We start from the raw sequence: 18366 nt of genomic DNA, 5'->3' as shown, positions 1-18366 counted from the left end.
TGGTTGAACATTACTTCATCAATACTATACTTCGACAGTTTGGAAATGTGGGACCATGTGCTAGCCGATCGGCTGGCCCGGTCGATCGGCTGGCATGTCCGATCGGCTGGGCTGTTTGAACAGCCTAGCCGTTCGGCCAGCATTTTTGACCTGGTCGGCCTTTTGTCTAACACTTGGTTGTTTGTTTATTTGTCATTCTTTTAAGGTAGCTTGACAACGTGTTGAACTATGATAACCTTCGTTCCTACTTGTTCCCTAGGCTCGAACATGAATCACCCAAGTCCGGCCGGTTGAACGGTTCGGAATGTTGGTTTAGAGTTTAACCGATATCGGGTTAACCTTGTATATAGAATCCGAATCTTGAACCTCTTAACTGTTAGAATGACTGGTTAGCCGGTTCAAACTCCGTTTCTATTGATTTGAAAGCATTGAGTGTAAAAGAGTTGAAAGAAAGTTGGAAATCCTTCTTTCAATCCTTCACATCATGAAAATGTTTAGATCTGTGATGGATCTTAACTTTTTTATGTGGAAATCGGTTAGATCTAAGCTAATCATAGTGGAATGAGGCCAAAACATGATGTTCTTCAAGAACACCATGATGACATCACCCAAGAACACATAGATCTTGGTGATTTCACGGTTAGAATCCAAATTTTGAAAGATAGAAAGGTGTAGAATCAAGTAATGATCAAGATCGTACAAGAATTAGAGTGGAAACTTACCGGGATTGAGAGAAATCTGAGAAAAGGTGAAGAAGATAGCTGGTTCGGTCAGAGCTTTCCAAAAATGGAAAGTATGACAATGACAGCCCTATTTATAGGCTTCCAAAAGAGGAAAGTGGCAGCCGATCGGCTGGGAACTCCGATCGAGTGGACTGCTCGATCGGCTGGCAAGGTGCTAGCCGATCGGCTGGCCTGTTCGATCAGGATGCTTCCTGTTCGATCCGCCACGCACTTCGGGCATTTTGCGACGATTTTCGACGTTTCGATTTCGATGAACGATGATACGGATACGATAGAGTTCTTAGTCAAATTACTTTTAATCCCAACCACTATATCTAACATATAATCTCCTATAAATCACGTTTCGATGTCGGTTTCGATTGAGTTTGATTGCTTTTCGAGTTTCGATTCGATTTTCGATTGATTTGCTTGAATACCACACCAAACATAAAGTAAGCACGCACAAGTAACACATAAGGCACACACACACGTATAACAATACCACAATTCAATAATTCAATAATTCGAGTCTCGAGTTGGATTGATTGTTAGATCGGTTTGATTACTGATTAGGTTAACTTTATCGCATTGTTACTTCCTATCATTCACAGTCGTAGATCGGTTCGCATTTAAAACACATTCGATTACTTCGATTCTTGCTTATTACAACACTTACTCCACATAATACAACTAAAACACAAAATCGACTATCTACAGTCAAAGAAAGTCAAAGTTGACTTGGACTTTGACTTTGACTTTGACATTCGAAAACCCGGGGTGTTACAGCCTCCCCTTGTTTAGGGAATTTCGTCCCGAAATTAGGCTCGAAGGCTACACGACACCGTGATTTACCAATTTGATGCTTCAGATCTATTTATTTAAACAGCTGCGGGTACTTGGCCTTCATGTCGCTTTCGAGTTCCCAAGTGAACTCCGCGCCTCGTTTGCCTTCCCATCGGACCTTCACGATCGGGATGCAGAGCGCCTGAGCTGCTTGGTCTGGCGATCCATGATTTCGATAGGCTTTTCCACGAAGTGTAATGTTTCATTGACCTGAAGATCGTCGAGTGGTACGATTAGATCATGATCAGCAAGGCATTTTCGAAGGTTAGAGACGTGGAAAGTCGGGTGGACGTTACTGAGTTCCTCCGGTAATTCGAGTCTGTAGGAGACTTTTCCGATTCTTTCCAGAATCCTAAAAGGTCCAACATATCGAGGCGCGAGTTTCTCTTTCTTGCCGAATCGGGCTACAACCTTCCAAGGCGATACCTTTAGGAGTACGTAGTCACCAACTTCAAATTCAAGGGGCTTGCGTCTTTTATCGGCGTAACTTTTCTGTCTGTTCCGAGCTTTTACCAGGTTGTCTCTTATCTGGTGGATTTTGTCAGTCGTTTCTTGTAGAATCTCGGGACCGGTTAGTTGCGAGTGACCGATCTCGTGCCACACAATAGGCGATCGACATCTTCTGCCATACAAAGCCTCGAAAGGTGCCATTTGGATGCTGGCATGATAGCTGTTATTGTATGAGAATTCCACCAATGGCAGGTGTTTGCTCCAACTACCACCAAAATCTATAACACACGCTCGGAGCATGTCTTCAAGAGTACGGATCGTTCTTTCAGTCTGTCCGTCGGTTTGAGGATGGAATGCAGTACTCAGATTAAGCGACGTACCAAGGGCCGCTTGAAACGTTTCCCACAATCGCGAAGTGAACCGAGCGTCGCGGTCTGAAATGATGTCACGAGGCGTACCATGATTATAAATGATCTCGTCGGTGTAGATCCGGGCTAGTCGTTCCACCTTGTAGTCTTCTCGTATAGGAAAAAAGTGGGCTGATTTCGTTAGACGATCAACTATGACCCAAATACTGTCGTGACCTGATGGCGTGGGTGGGAGCTTTGTTATGAAATCCATAGCTATACTCTCCCACTTCCATATAGGTATCGGCGGTTGTTCGAGTAAGCCAGAAGGTCTTTGATGTTCAGCCTTGACTCTTGCACAGGTTAGACAGCTTCCAACGTACAGAGCGATATCCCTTTTCATACCCGGCCACCAGTACTTATAACGAAGGTCCTGGTACATCTTGTCTGCACCGGGATGAATAGAATATCGGGACTTGTGGGCTTCGTTCATGATAATCTTTCGCAAATCGGTCCGCTTAGGGATCCAAATTCGGTCCAGATAATAGAATATCCCATCTGGTTTGCTTACTAACTGGGCTCCATCGTGATAGATTCTCTCTCTCTTCAATGTACGCTCGTTAAAGCAAGCATGTTGAGCTTCTCGGATGAGGGTTTCGAGGTTATGCTGGGCTTGGATGTTTCGAGTACTGAGCACGTAACTCTTTCTGCTGAGAGCGTCAGCAACCACATTTGGTTTGCCTGGGTGATAACGAATCTCACATTCGTAATCATTGAGAAGTTCTACCAATCGGCGTTGACGCATATTAAGCTCTCTCCGATTAAAGATGTGTTGTAAACTCCTGTGATCAGTGTAGATTGTACACTTAGTGCCATACAGGTAGTGTCGCCAAATCTTCAGTGCAAAGACAATCGCGCCTAGCTCGAGGTCATGGGTTGTATAGTTCTTCTCGTGGATCTTGAGCTGACGAGATGCGTAGGCTATAACCTTGTCTCGTTGCATGAGAACACAGCCGAGACCAAGGTTAGAAGCATCACAGTAGACAATGAAGTTGTCGCTTCCGTCGGGCAGCGTAAGAATCGGTGCGTTGCACAGCATATGTTTGAGAGTTTGGAAGGCAGTCTCTTGTGCGTTTCCCCACACAAAAGGCTTGTCCTTATGGGTAAGAGCGGTAAGCGGCACAGCGATCTTGGAGAATCCTTCAATGAATCGTCGATAATAGCCCGCTAGTCCGAGAAAAGAACGAACTTCTGACGGGTTCTTAGGCGTAATCCAGCTTTTGACAGCTTCAATCTTCGCAGGATCGACATGGATACCTCGACTATTCACTATGTGACCCAGAAATTGAACCTCCTCCAACCAGAATTCGCACTTGGAGAACTTGGCATAGAGTTGGTTTCCCTGAAGTAACTCGAGAACCAAACGTAGATGTTGCGCGTGTTCGGCTTTCGATTTGGAATAAATCAAGACATCGTCGATGAACACGATGACGAAACGGTCAAGATAAGGCTTACACACGCGATTCATGAGGTCCATAAAAACCGCGGGTGCGTTGGTTAGACCAAAGGGCATAACAACAAATTCGTAATGGCCATAACGGGTTCGAAAAGCAGTCTTAGGAATGTCTTCCTCTTGAATCCGCAACTGATGGTATCCTGAACGTAGATCGATCTTAGAGAAGCATGCCGCACCTTGTAGCTGATCAAACAAATCGTCAATTCGGGCCAAGGGGTATCGGTTCTTGATGGTTAGCTTATTCAATTCCCGATAGTCGATGCACATCCAGAACGACCCGTCCTTCTTTTTGACGAAAAGGACTGGCGCGCCCCAAGGAGAGGTGCTTGGGCGAATAAAGCCTTTTTCGAGTAATTCCTGGAGTTGATTCGAGAGTTCTCGCATTTCGGATGGAGCGAGTCGATAAGGGGCTTTGGCAACGGGGTTAGCTCCAGGAATGAGATCGATACGAAAGTCGATATCACGACTTGGTGGTAGTCCGGGAAGATCATCAGGGAACACCTGAGGAAATTCACGAACCACTGGAACATCTTTGACTTCAACTTTCTTTTTCTTTCCCTTCTCCGCTACTACGATGTTGGCTAAGAAGGCTAGGTATTCCTTGCGGAGATACTTGCTGGCTTGAATACATGACATGAGCTTAAGACCTTTCGACGTTGTTTCACCGTATACACATAGGAGATCACCATTCGCGAGTGAGAATCGAATCATCTTTTCAAAGCACACAACTTCAGCATGGTTTTCACGAAGAAAGTCCATGCCGATTATGACAACAAAACTTCCGAGTTGCTTCGGAATAAGGTCGATCGGAAAGATGTGATCATTGAGTTCGAGAGTACAATCACGGAGTACTGAGTTAACGGCAATAGTTCTCCCTGTAGCAACTTCGACTTCGAATGACGAGGATAGATATGAGCGCTTACGACTAAGGAGCTTCTCGAATTCAAATGACACAAAGCAGTTACCGGCTCCAGTATCAAACAAACATGATGCATAAATACCATTCACAAGGAACGTACCATTAACCACGTTGTTATCCGCCTGAGCCTGACGGGCATTGATGTTGAAGGTTCGGGCATGGGCTGCTTGCTGCTGCTACTGCTGAGGCTACTGTTGCTGCTGCTGTTGTTGCTGCTGGGGCTCTTGTTTAACCACCCTGTTTGGGCACCTGTTTGCAAAGTGGTTAGGGTCACCACATGCAAAGCAGACCCGAGCATTGACTGCTGGTGCTGGAGCTGCTTGTTGGCCCTGACGGGCAGGGAGTAGAGCCTGGTTGACAGTAGCTTGAGCTGGGGCTTGACGAGGACCATAGCGACAGTTCGCAGTGAAATGACCGTAAAGGTTGCAGTGAGCGCAAAAACGATAAGCTAGACCCACTGGATGGTGATACGAGCATGTCGGGCAGAGTGGGTGAGGACCTGTGTATGCACGCTTCGCTTGCGGTGCATTGATCACTGGAGCTGAACGCTGGTGCTGCTGTTGAGCTGGTACTGCTTGTAGAGGAGTAGCAGTGGTTGCGGCGGCACAACTCTTGTTGCTGGAGCTGTTGTTGTTGTGCTTCTTCTTCCTTCTCGATGACTTGGAGGCTTGAGCAGGTGTGTCGGTGGGTGTTGCAGTGGCTTGATGCAGAGACTTGGTTTGCTTATCCCAGAAACCAGACTTGACTCGCTTATCGTTGATCTCAGCGGCGAGTAGGTAGGTTTCTTCAATCGTTGCTGGCTTGGCGGCGTGAACAAAGTCGGCTACACAGTCGGGTAGGGCTCGGATATATTTCTTGATGGCTTGATCGGAGGTCTTGACTTGATCAGGACATATGATACTAAGCTGCTTGAAGTGAGCAATGAGATCGGCGTTGTCTCCATCCTTCTGCTTGATTCCCCAGAACTCGTCCTCCAGCTATTGGCGTTCATGAGGAGGGCAGAATTCTTCGATCATGATCGCTTTCAACTCCTTCCATGATAGCCGGTAAGCTGCATCATTTCCGCGCTTGTTTCGTTCGGCCGTCCACCAGTCTAAAGCACGGGACTGGAAGACGCCTATAGCATTGAGAGTACGGAGATGCTTAGGACATCCGCTCTGGCGCAGAGTGACTTCGACCGAGTCAAACCAGTGAAACATGGCTGTTGGACCATCTTCGCCAGTGAACTCTTTTGGTCCGCATGCCTTGAACTGCTTGAAGCTGAAAGCAGCCTTTCTGGAATCTTTAGAGATCTCGGTTAGGGATTCTTCCGACGACTTGCTAGCGTTTTCATACACCTCGCTCACAGCTTTCGCCACGGTTTTGGAGATGATAGCAGCGAGACGTCGGTCCCTCTTTTCTTGGCGGGTCAGACGTTGATGTGATCCAGACGACGACATGGTCTGCAACAAACATCGTCACAGGACTCAACACAACGAAATCGAATCTCACCTCACACGTCTAGACTACTAAAGCTTAGAATCACGTCGAATCACATATTACGTAACATATGGGCACATAATCACAGATACATATAATCACAGAGCACAGAAGTATACAGAATCACAGAAGCACAAAATCATATAGAGCACAGAAGCACAGAGGCACATAGACATTTAATCACAGATGTAGTCAGAAAACAGAAACCTATCCTTTCAAGTCGAGTGTCGTCATACAGCGATCCCGTCTAGCAGATAGCCTAACTTAGTCGTATAGCATAACATAGTATGATATCGTCTAGATTTGCAGTATCTGGATATTGAGTTGGGATAGCATAGCAAATACGAGTCGTGTGTGTTGATTGAAATGATAGCAAAATCGAATAACATCCCAAAACATAAGCACAAAAATAGAGAAAACACACATAAACATATAAAACCAACGAGTCATCAGAGTACGCGGTTGCGGTTCTCAGAATCGAAACACATAAGATAATCGAGAGGTAGATTGTCTGCGGCTACTAGACATCGACTAACCAAGACAACTCGACTATTCACAGTAAACTTGTCATCACTTTCGACTCTAGAGGTCGTGTTTCTGCCTCGATTCTTGGGCATTCCACACGCGTTCCCTAGGTCATACTTGTGAGTTCAGGTTGTTGGAGTCCGTCGAAGCCTTGGTGAGATAGATAAAGTTTAGAACAAACTGCTAAGGTTAGGGTCTCACCCCTTGGCTTAGCAATTTCTTCCTTGTTTTTAGTAAATTTAAGAAGAATTTTCATCAAAATAAGGGTTTCACTCCTGACTTGGTATAATTCTCCTTATATGAAAGCGAAAATAATAGGATAAGCATGAACAAATGAATAAATCAACATAAGTCAGCCAATTTAGTCGGGAGTTTACGGTTTTCACACCTATTCCTGACTGAATCGCCTGACGTTAATTAAAATTTCGAGTGCAGTGATAGTGAAGGATTACAGAATAAGCACATAAACTGGGTCTGATGGTTCCTAACTATAGTCTAGGTCTCTAAGACAGCGACCCGGACTAGGTCGTGTCCGCCTAATTCCTTATAGTTATGGCTCTGATACCAATCTGTCACACCCCAACCGATGGCGGAATCATCGGGGCGCGGCACTGAGCGAAACAGATTGTCCAGAAGTTTCCACAACAACTATTATTACAAATTCAGTTAAGTGATACGTCCCATACCGTATCCCAAATAAATAAACAAGTCATCATAGAATACAACTAAACAAATAGTACTGTTTCGACAACTCAGATTCAATTTATTACAAACCAAATGTTTTAAAGTACTGCCCAGAGTCATTAAGACTCGTCCGGACAAGATCTACAGACAACTAATGCCATAGATGCTTGATCGAACAACTCCAACGGCTCCATGGCTATAGTTTATTTGCTTCTAGAGACCCCTAGGTAGGCTACGACCTACAACTGCTAGATGGGCTCTAAAGCTTTATTATTGCCTCGCTTTCCTAGCAAGTAAGCATCCTAATTACCTGTCACATACGTTAAAATAAGTCAATACATAAAATGTAAAGGTGAGCACACAAGTTTAATAATAGCATATAGAGTTCGAATAGTTTACGCATAACCAGGCACGTACACAGAGGAAAACGATGCATGTTAATTATCGACATGGGACCATCGGTACCAACGACTGCGGGTTGACCATCCGAGACGGTTCGCAATACATGAGTACCACCGTAATCCATGCAAGTATTTGTCCTTAACAACCCCCGTGTGAACGGGTGCTGAGTCCAAACTATAGTACTATGTTGCTAAGGCAGGTAGATAGCACTCCACGTGTAAACATAATAAACAGCATTCATTTAGTCAAATAGCACATGCAAGTTGGTTAGCGTTCAAATAGTTTGTGTTTGATTGTGATTTGATAGGTAACGTATGTAACACCCAAAAGTGCTAAAAGCAAAAAGGGATCGAGTATACTCACAGTGATTGATTGTGGATTGAAGGGAGCGCTGAGAGTAGGATTAGCCTGAATAGTTCGATAGCATAACGATAAGTAACGCGGAAAAGTAAACAAGTATGGATGGATCGAATGGGCTGGTCGATCGAACGACAGGTTCGATCGGACGGCCTGTTCGATCGGCTAGTATATCCGGTTGGATAGTCTTGTTCGTTCGGCCGGTTGGCTCGATCGGCTGGACCATTCGAGTGGATTGTTTCTTCCTCTGGTGGTTTGTGTTAGAGGATTTGAACTTTTGAAGTTCTTGTTGCAGTATTTGAGAACAGTGAAGTGTTCCTACCTTTTCAAGTCGTTCGATCGAACGGTTCGTTCGATCGGCTAGCTCACTCGATCGGCTAGGAGCTTCAAAGTTAGCCCTCAACTGAATGTCACTCGATCGAACAGTCTGTTCGATCGGCTGACATTCTCTACTACGAACGAGTTGTGAAAATGGTCAAGTGTTGAAGCATAGTATCTCATGATCCGAACAGTAATGTTTACCAATCGGGCGACCCATTTGGTTGAACATTACATCGTCAATACTATACTTCGACAGTTTGGAAATGTGGGACTATGTGCTAGCCGATCGGCTGGCATGTCCGATCGGCTGGGCTGTTTGAACACCCTAGCCGTTCGGCCAGCATTTTTGACATGGTCGGCCTTTCGTCTAACACTTGGTTGTTTGTTTATTTGTCATTCTTTTAAGGTAGCTTGACAACGTGTTGAACTATGATAACCTTCGTTCCTACTTGTTCCCTAGGCTCGAACAGGAATCACCCAAGTCCGGCCGGTTGAACGGTTCGGAATGTTGGTTTAGAGTTTAACCGATATCGGGTTAACCTTGTATATAGAATCCGAATCTTGAACCTCTTAACTGTTAGAATGACTGGTTAGCCGGTTCAAACTCTGTTTCTATTGATTTGAAAGCATTGAGTGTAAAAGAGTTGAAAGAAAGTTGGAAATCCTTCTTTCAATCCTTCACATCATGAAAATGTTTAGATCTATGATGGATCTTAACTTGTTTATGTGGAAATCGGTTAGATCTAAGCTAATCATAGTGGAATGAGGCCAAAACATGATGTTCTTCAAGAACACCATGATGACATCACCTAAGAACACTTAGATCTTGGTGATTTCACGGTTAGAATCCAAGTTTTGAAAGATAGAAAGGTGTAGAATCAAGTAATGATCAAGATCGTACAAGAATTAGAGTGGAAACTTACTAGGATTGAGAGAAATCTGAGAAAAAGTGAAGAAGATAGCTGGTTCGGTCAGAGCTTTCCAAAAATGGAAAGTATGACAATGACAGCCCTATTTATAGGCTTCCAAAAGAGGAAAGTGGCAGCCGATCGGCTGGGAACTCCGATCGAGTGGACTGCTCGATCGGCTGGCAAGGTGCTAGCCGATCGGCTGGCCTGTTCGATCAGGATGCTTCCTGTTCGATCCGCCACGCACTTCGGGCATTTTGCGATGATTTTCGACGTTTCGATTTCGATGAACGATGATACGGATACGATAGAGTTCTTAGTCAAATTACTTTTAATCCCAACCACTATATCTAACATACAATCTCCTATAAATCACGTTTCGATGTCGGTTTCGATTGAGTTTGATTGCTTTTCGAGTTTCGATTCGATTTTCGATTGATTTGCTTGAATACCACACCAAACATAAAGTAAGCACGCACAAGTAACACATAAGGCACACACACACGTATAACAATACCACAATTCAATAATTCAATAATTCGAGTCTCGAGTTGGATTGATTGTTAGATCGGTTTGATTACTGATTAGGTTAACTTTATCGCATTGTTACTTCCTATCATTCACAGTCGTAGATCGGTTCGCATTTAAAACACATTCGATTACTTCGATTCTTGCTGATTACAACACTTACTCCACATAATACAACTAAAACACAAAATCGACTATCTACAGTCAAAGAAAGTCAAAGTTGACTTGGACTTTGACTTTGACTTTGACATTCGAAAACACGGGGTGTTACAGGAACGATGCAGAAACTTCCAAAGTTGATGAATATTGATGAGTATGCTGGGTGGTCTGGAAGGTTTAAAACATGGGTACAAGCCAACCATTTCGAGTGTTAGATGAAGATCGAATCGAAATATGTTCCTCCTAAGGATGGTTTGGGTCTTGAGAAGTCGATTAGCAGTTTGACACAAACTGAACAAGAAGATTTCAAGGCAGAAAAGAAGATGATGAGTACTCTTCAACACGCGATTAAAGAAGATATCTTAGTGTTACTGCAACATCAAGATAATTCACAATCAGTGTGGCATGCTTTGAAAGTGAAGTTTTTGGGAAGTGTATCGATGATAAAAAAGCAAGACTGCTTTGATGAAGAAAGAATTTGACATCTTCAGGGGAATTAAAGGTTAAACAACAAAACAGTTGATCGAGAGATATTGTCACCTAGTTGTTGAAATGAAGCATTTGGGTATTGAGAAAACTGATGAAGAGTGGGTTGATAAACTGGTAGATGCCTTGCCATATGATGAATGGGGACCATATCTTTTGGTGTTGAAAAACAACTTAGAGTATGTTGGATTTAACCTCAGTTCATTCATTGAAAAGATCGAAGCACATGAACTTGAACTGATGAAGATCAGAAAGATGAATTCTGCAAATGTTCAACAAGATGTTTCACTATATTACAAAGGAAGTTCTTCGGCAACAACGAATCTGAGCCCGAAGATTCAGACAGCGTTCAGTGCAGATTCAACATCCGGTGTTTCGTCTAGTACATCAAGCAACAACAAGCCTTCACCGTTTGCAAGTTATGAGCCAAATCCCAAGGCTTCAGAACAAATGTCTCCACAAAGCTCATTGAAGGGGTATGATCCCAGATCTCGCGTCAGCATCGACCGTGAGTGACCATTACCCTTATCAAAACCCCCACTAGCCAACAACCTACCTGTGTCTGCCCGGGAACGCGCCGACACAGTGGTTAAATCCAATCTGCCTAATGATGGAGGAGGACTCACCTGGAATATGAGAACGGTATAGTGATGCGGCATGACACCGCATCTAGTGTATGAAAACGGAAGCGTTCATAGCAATGCGGCCTAGCACTGCATCCAGTGAACACTTCTATCAACAGTCACCACGGACGACGATGCGGCTTGGCACCGCATCTCGCGTATTTCTTGATCAAAGAGTGAGAAGCCGGAACGTCTACAGTTACCGCAAACAGCGATGCGGCCCGCACCGCATCCTATACACTCAGCAAGTGGGACTGACACCACAGAGCAAGTAGCACCAATGGCAGCAGCCTATCAGGTCTACGTAAGCGACAGACTGACGTGGCGTCACCTCCACAGCCGACATGCCTGACACACCTGCAAAGGTGCAGCATGCCGTCAGTCTATCCATCCACCTCCTCCTTCACTCCTCGGCTATAAATACCAACCCCAAACCAGGTTTGAGGTATCTCTCTTGACAACTCTCTCACTACTACTACTATCATACTTTGCTTCCCAAGCAGACTACTGATTCTCACGCCGGAGAGTGGTAACAAGGAGCACCCCCCACCCCATCCTCCTTGTTACGAGTCACGGTTTGTTTCCTTGTGCAGGAGATCAACCGGCAGGCAACCCAGCCAACGATCCTCGAGAGGAAGGGATTAACCTTTCTTGACGAGACCAGTGTGTTAACCCTGCCCGGTTAACCATTGTTTCATCATTGGCGCCCACCGCTACTCTTAAGCACTTTTTTGTACCATCCCTCTTCCTCTCAAAAGATCATGTCAGATCGCATACATAACACTACCAGGGATAACCTAAACCCCATCAACCTACGGTAGAGATCGGAGGTATTTGGCCCCCAAAAGGGATTGCGGTTTTAGATCCTCGGGAAATCCCTTTTCTTAATACTCTTATTCCCCTTTCATCCGGAGCTGCCGTAACTTGGGCTCATCATGCTAATGCAGGGACCGCTCCCCCATACCTAAATCCTGGCCACATTGGCACATCAACGCAAAGGGGTCCATCCCTAACGTTCGGACACGACCTATCACAGTACGCATCTGTGATCCCTCCGGACATGGACCCTCACACCTGGTATGACCAGCAGGCAGCCCTGCTGGCCGCAACATACAACCGAGCTTGCGCTGAAGCACAAATACAAGCCGGGCCTACCCCGGCACCACATACACCTATGGGTCGTATTTTACAATACGACGGCAGGGAACCCTCACATCCAGCCTCCAGAAGCAGGCGTGAAGACCGCAGATCCTCTTACTGTGAGGTCTGCACAATAAATGAGGACGATTCCTCATATGGGTCTCGCACCAGAGGCCCAATACAAAGCCGCTTGGGCCCCCAATAACAGGCGGCAATCCACAGCCCACCGCGGTTCCGACATACAAAGCCGGCTGGGACCGCTGCCCCAACACGAAGGGTATAGCCGCACCGACCCGGACGACCATACATATTGCGGAGATTCTCACGACAATAGCAGCAGACCAGGAGGACGCAACTATTCTCCTCCCACTCACCCCCGCAACACATACCTCCGCGCTGCAAAGCGCCTCGAGAACCAATCCTACAGGCCAAGGGCCGCGGCCGAAAACTCCAAATTCGCCCGAAGAATCGCACACGCCCATGTCACCACCACAAAATTCCTATTCAACATTGGGAAATACAACGGTTCGTCCGATCCGGACGATCACATGAACATTTTCATGGGCGCAGGGTGCAACGGCAAGTGGGACGAGCCTACCTGGTGTCATTTTTCTCCCAGACCCTGACGGGTCTGGCCAGGGCTTGGTTCGATTCTTTGCCAATAGGATCACTGGCCTCATTTGAGGAACTACATGCAAAGTTCCTCGCACATTTCAGCCAGCAGCGACGTCACGTACGTGATACGATGGACGTCATGAATATCTAGCGAAGGGACGACGAATCTCTCGAAGCATTCGTCGTCCGATACAATAAAGAATGCCTGGAGATAGGCGACGTCGCCGACCAAATGGCACGTAACCACTTCATCAAAGCCGTCAGAGATGAACAGATGGTTATGACTATCTCCGGCAAAGACGGCTTGCCGAAGAAATGGGAGGATGTCATGACTGCGGTCAAGACATACGCCCAGACTCAGCGGTCCCTTAAACCGCACCTCACAAAGACACTGCCCCAAGCGGAAGGCCAAACCTCCCGCTACGAGCCCAAGCGCAACAATAAGCGCAACCGGGACGCAGGGAATCGCGGCAGCGATTCCAAACCATACTTCCCGCGTACCAACTAGTTTGACGCCAGGGCAACAATTAACGCCCAACGGGATAACCGGGCGTCAAAGAAAGAATCTCGGGACCGCAACTGGACCGAGATCACCAAGTCGCCAAGCGAAGTCCTCCTTACGGACGCACAGACCCTGCGACCGGCCCAACCAATGAAGTCCAAGAAAAATCAAGATCTCACTCTCTATTGTGAGTACCACAAGGACTCGGGCCATACAACAAACAACTGCATCAGCCTCCGACTGGAGGTTGAGCGAGCCCTAAAGGAGGGAAAGCTGCAACACTTGTTGCCAGGTGGACAAAAAGCCACCAAACGCATCACCCCCCATGGCGAGGGCACCTCCTCCGGGAAGAGGACCATGTATGTGGCCTCGACCCATATGATCAATGGAGGCAAAGGAAGTCCGCGCAAGGCGGCGAGAAGACCGGACAATGACTGGAAAGACGAGCAAGTCGTCTTCCCAAAAGTCCGAGGCGGTCCGCGCGACAGGCGCGCCGTCGTTATCACCGGCCAACTAGCTCATTACTGCACCGAGCGATTGTTCATTGACCCGGGCAGTACTTCTGATATCATATACGAGCAGTGCTTCAACCAGTTCTCTCAGGAAGACAAAGATCGGTTGCAAGCAGTGGATTACCCGTTGGCCGGGTTCGCAGGGGAAACTGTCTTTCCCCTTGGCCAAATTACATTTCCTGTGCGCCTCACCAGCGGAAGGCACACACGAACAGAAGAGGTAAACTTCATGGTTTTACCTCATACTTCCATATATGACGTGCTCCTTGGGAGAGAATCCCAAGGTGATTTCAACATGATTACATCCGTACCCCACTCTGCAATCGGTTTCCCAACCGAAACAGGGGTCGCGATAATCTATGCACGCAGGGAAGTTATGACGTCAGACGAACTGCGCCCAACCAAGATAGCAAGGCCAACCCCCAACAACCAACCAGAAAAATGGGTTCTCAACGCAAAATACCCAGAACAAAAGGTCACGTTGGGCCACGCCTTGTCCCCCAACACCAGAGCTCACCTAAAGCTGCTGCTCTTCAGGAACCAAGATATTTTTGCGTGGGCACCCGCAGACATGACCGGGGTCCCACGTGACATTGCGCAACATTTCTTGAATACCTTACCAGGTATCAAGCCGGTGATCCAAGGCCAATGCCACCTTGGATCCGCAAAAAACCAGGCGGTGCGTGAGCAGGTCGAAGAACTGCTCTCCGCAGGCATCCTGCGGGAAGTCAAGTACCAGACTTGGTTGTCCAACCCGGTCATGGTAGAAAAACCATCTGAGGGCTGGCGCATGTGTGTCGATTACAAAGACCTCAACAAAGCCTGTCCCAAGGATTGTTACGCACTTCCGGAAATCGACGAAAAGGTCGATAACCTCGCACCATTTCATTGGAAGTGCTTCCTCGATTTTTACAAAGGCTACCACCAGGTACAGATGGCAATCGAGGACGAAGACAAAACGACATTCCGCACCCCTACCGAAAATTACTGCTATACAAAAATGTCGTTCGGGTTGCGCAACGCGGGCGCAATCTATCAAAAACTGATGAACGACACTTTCCGCGGGCAAATCAGCAAAAGTGTCGAAATCTACATGGACGACCTGGTAGTCATGAGCATGGAAGAAGATACCATGCTCGCTGATATCGAAAGAACATTCCAAACTCTGCGAAGCGTCAATATGTAGCTCAATCCAGGGAAATGCTCGTTTGGAATGGAAGAAGGCAAATTCCTTGGATTCATCGTAACCAAAGATGGATTCAAGGTAAACCCGGAAAAAGTTCAGGCGATCGACCGCATGCCATCGCCTTCAACGATGAAAGAGATGCAACGACTTGCCGGCAGGCTAGCCGCGCTAAATAGATTCTTAGCCAACCATGCAGCTAAATCTTATCCTTTCATCAAGACCCTTCAGAACTGTCTTAAGAAAGAACAATTCCAATGGACCGCAGAGGCTGAAGATGCCTTCCGGGAAATGAAGGAGTGTTTGATACAACTCCCAACCCTAACCGCGCCACGCAAAGACGAACCACTTATATTATACCTATCCGCCGCAGACAATGAGGTGGGTACGGTACTGATAGTGGAGCGGGAGGGAGTTCAAACACCCATCTACTACATCAGCAAGATGCTCAACGACCCAGAAACAAGATAGTCAATAATGGAAAAGTTGGTACTAGCACTAGTACACGCATCAAGACGGTTGCGACGCTACTTCGCAAATCACGTCATAACGGTGTTAACCAACTACAGGATTGGCCCGATCCTATCCAAACCTGACATCTCTGGGAGGTTAGCAAAATGGGCAATTGAGCTGGGCGCACTCACGCTAAACTACAAGCCGCGCCCCGCAATCAATGGCCAGGTCCTGGCAGATTTCGTCGCCGAGGTACCGGCAAGTCGCATCCAAGAATGCGAACAAGAACAAAACCCTGCACCACCGCCACCTTCTTCAGAAATATGGGCACTTTTTACCGATGGTGCGTCCAACGAAGAAGGTGCGGGCGCAAGTCTGTGACTCGTCAGCCCCGATGGCCAGGAGCTTACCTATGCAATCCGCCTTGATTTCAAAAGCACATATAACGAGGCAGAGTATGAGGCTCTATTGGCAGGGCTACGTCTAGCAGTTAAGCTCGGCGTACAACATCTGGAAGCACACGTCGACTCTTTGTTAGTTGCAGGGCAGGTGCGCGGTGACTATACCGCAAAAGGGGATATCATGATCCTCTACCTCGAGCAAGCCTTGCAACTAAAATCAAAATTCACTTCCTTCAATATCCGCCATATCAACAGAAGTGAAAACAAATCCGTGGACGCACTGTCAAAACTCACGTCCACCAGCTTCCAACACTTGGCAAAGGAGATACGCGTCGAAATTCTGCAGAATCCCTCAGTACCCCTGCGCCAAGTCAATGTCATCCAGTACGACACAACATCCTGGATGACACCAATCATTGCATACTTGCAATCAGGTGTGACTCCCGAAAGCAAGTCAGAGGCACACAAGTTGCAATACAAAGCGTGCCATTATCAAATGGGAGACGGTATCCTATACCGCAAATCATACCTGGGCCCACTCCTACGCTGCGTCGACCCCCAAGATGCCACATACCTCATCAGAGAGATACACGAGGGAATGTGCGGCATACACGCAGGACCACGCATAGTAGTGGCTAAAATCATGAATGCTGGGTATTACTGGCCCGGCATGCACCTGGATGCCGTCAAAGAATTGCGCAAGTGTATTAATTGCCAACGACATGCCCCCAAGACCTTGCGCCCCAAGAACAACTTGATCCCGGTCACCACCGCATGGCCCTTTCAAAAATGGGCAATCGACGTGGTCGGACCATTCCCAGACGCACTAGGTGCGGTTAAATTTATCATAGTAGCTGTCGATTATTTCACAAAATGGGTAGAAGCAAAACCACTTACCTCAACCACTGCTATGATAACAAGGAAATTCATTTGGGAACACATCATCTGCCGTTTCGGTCTACCAATGTGCATCGTTACCGATAATGGCACCAACTTTGCCGCCGACGAATTTCAAAAATGGCTTGAAGAACTACATATTGAACACATATTCTCCTCCGTGGCACACCCGCAAGGGAATGGCCAAGTTGAGAGTATCAACAAAAGTTTAGTCGAAGGCATCAAAGCAAGGTTGGGAACAGCCAGGCGTGGCTGGGTCGATGAACTCCCAAGCATCTTATGGGCTCACCGAACAAGCCCAAAAACAAGCAACGGGGAGACACCCTTCAGCCTGGTCTATGGCTCAGAAGCGGTAATCCCCGCGGAAGTAGGGCTTCCTTCACCTCGAATGTTGGCTATCAACAGAATAGCCAACGATGAAGCACGCAGACTTGACTTGGACCTCCTAGAAGAAAGGCGCGAAAACGTTGCCATCAATGAGGCCAAGTACAAAACCAAGCTTGAAAAATACTACAATTCACGTGTGTGGGTTTGTACATTTAACCCGGGAGACTACGTCCTTCGCGATAACGAAGCATCTAACGCTGAGCGCCCAGGAAAACTTGCCCCCAAGTGGGAAGGACCCTACCTCATCAAAGAGGTCTTGGACAAAGGCGCGTATAAACTACAAACGTTAGAAGGCGAAACTATCGCACGCACATGGAATGCACAACAGCTTAGACGCTGCTACATGTAAGCCATGTTTTTTACATTTCCATGTAACCTATCGGGGCCGCAGGCCATTTGCAAATAAATAAACGAGCAATTCAATGCAATATTGTTTGTTACTGCTATTACAAATGCGTGTTCCACTTTGCGGTATCCGCAAAAATAGATTGGCAAAATCTTCATTCGCGATACCCACAAAAAGTGCTAACCACACACAAATATTGTAATAGGCCAGCAAAGGCAAAACATTAAGTGTCTATCTGGCCAGATACACAAGTTTTTACAAAACTTACACAATTCCTAAACCCTAACAGGACAAACGATGGAATTGACTCATACTCATACGACAAAGGTTAGAGTATACTCAACCCCATTCACAATGGGTAAAGTCCCAGATACACAAGTTTTTACAAAACTTACACAATTCCTAAACCCTAACAGGGGAAACGATGGAATTGACGCATACTCATACGACAAAGGTTAGAGTATACTCAACCCCATTCACAATGGGTAGAGTCCCGGATACACAAGTTTTTACAAAACTTACACAATTCCTAAACCCTAACAGGGCAAACGATGGTATTGACTCATACTCATACGACAAAGGTATAGAGTATACTCAATCCCATTCACAATGGGTAGAGTTCCGCTTACACACGTTCAAACATGCAAGAAGTAAAAACACT

This window comes from Helianthus annuus, chromosome 7 (genome assembly GCF_002127325.2).
Source record: "Helianthus annuus cultivar XRQ/B chromosome 7, HanXRQr2.0-SUNRISE, whole genome shotgun sequence".
Lineage (NCBI taxonomy): Eukaryota > Viridiplantae > Streptophyta > Magnoliopsida > Asterales > Asteraceae > Helianthus > Helianthus annuus.
This window is presented reverse-complemented; position numbering follows the sequence as displayed.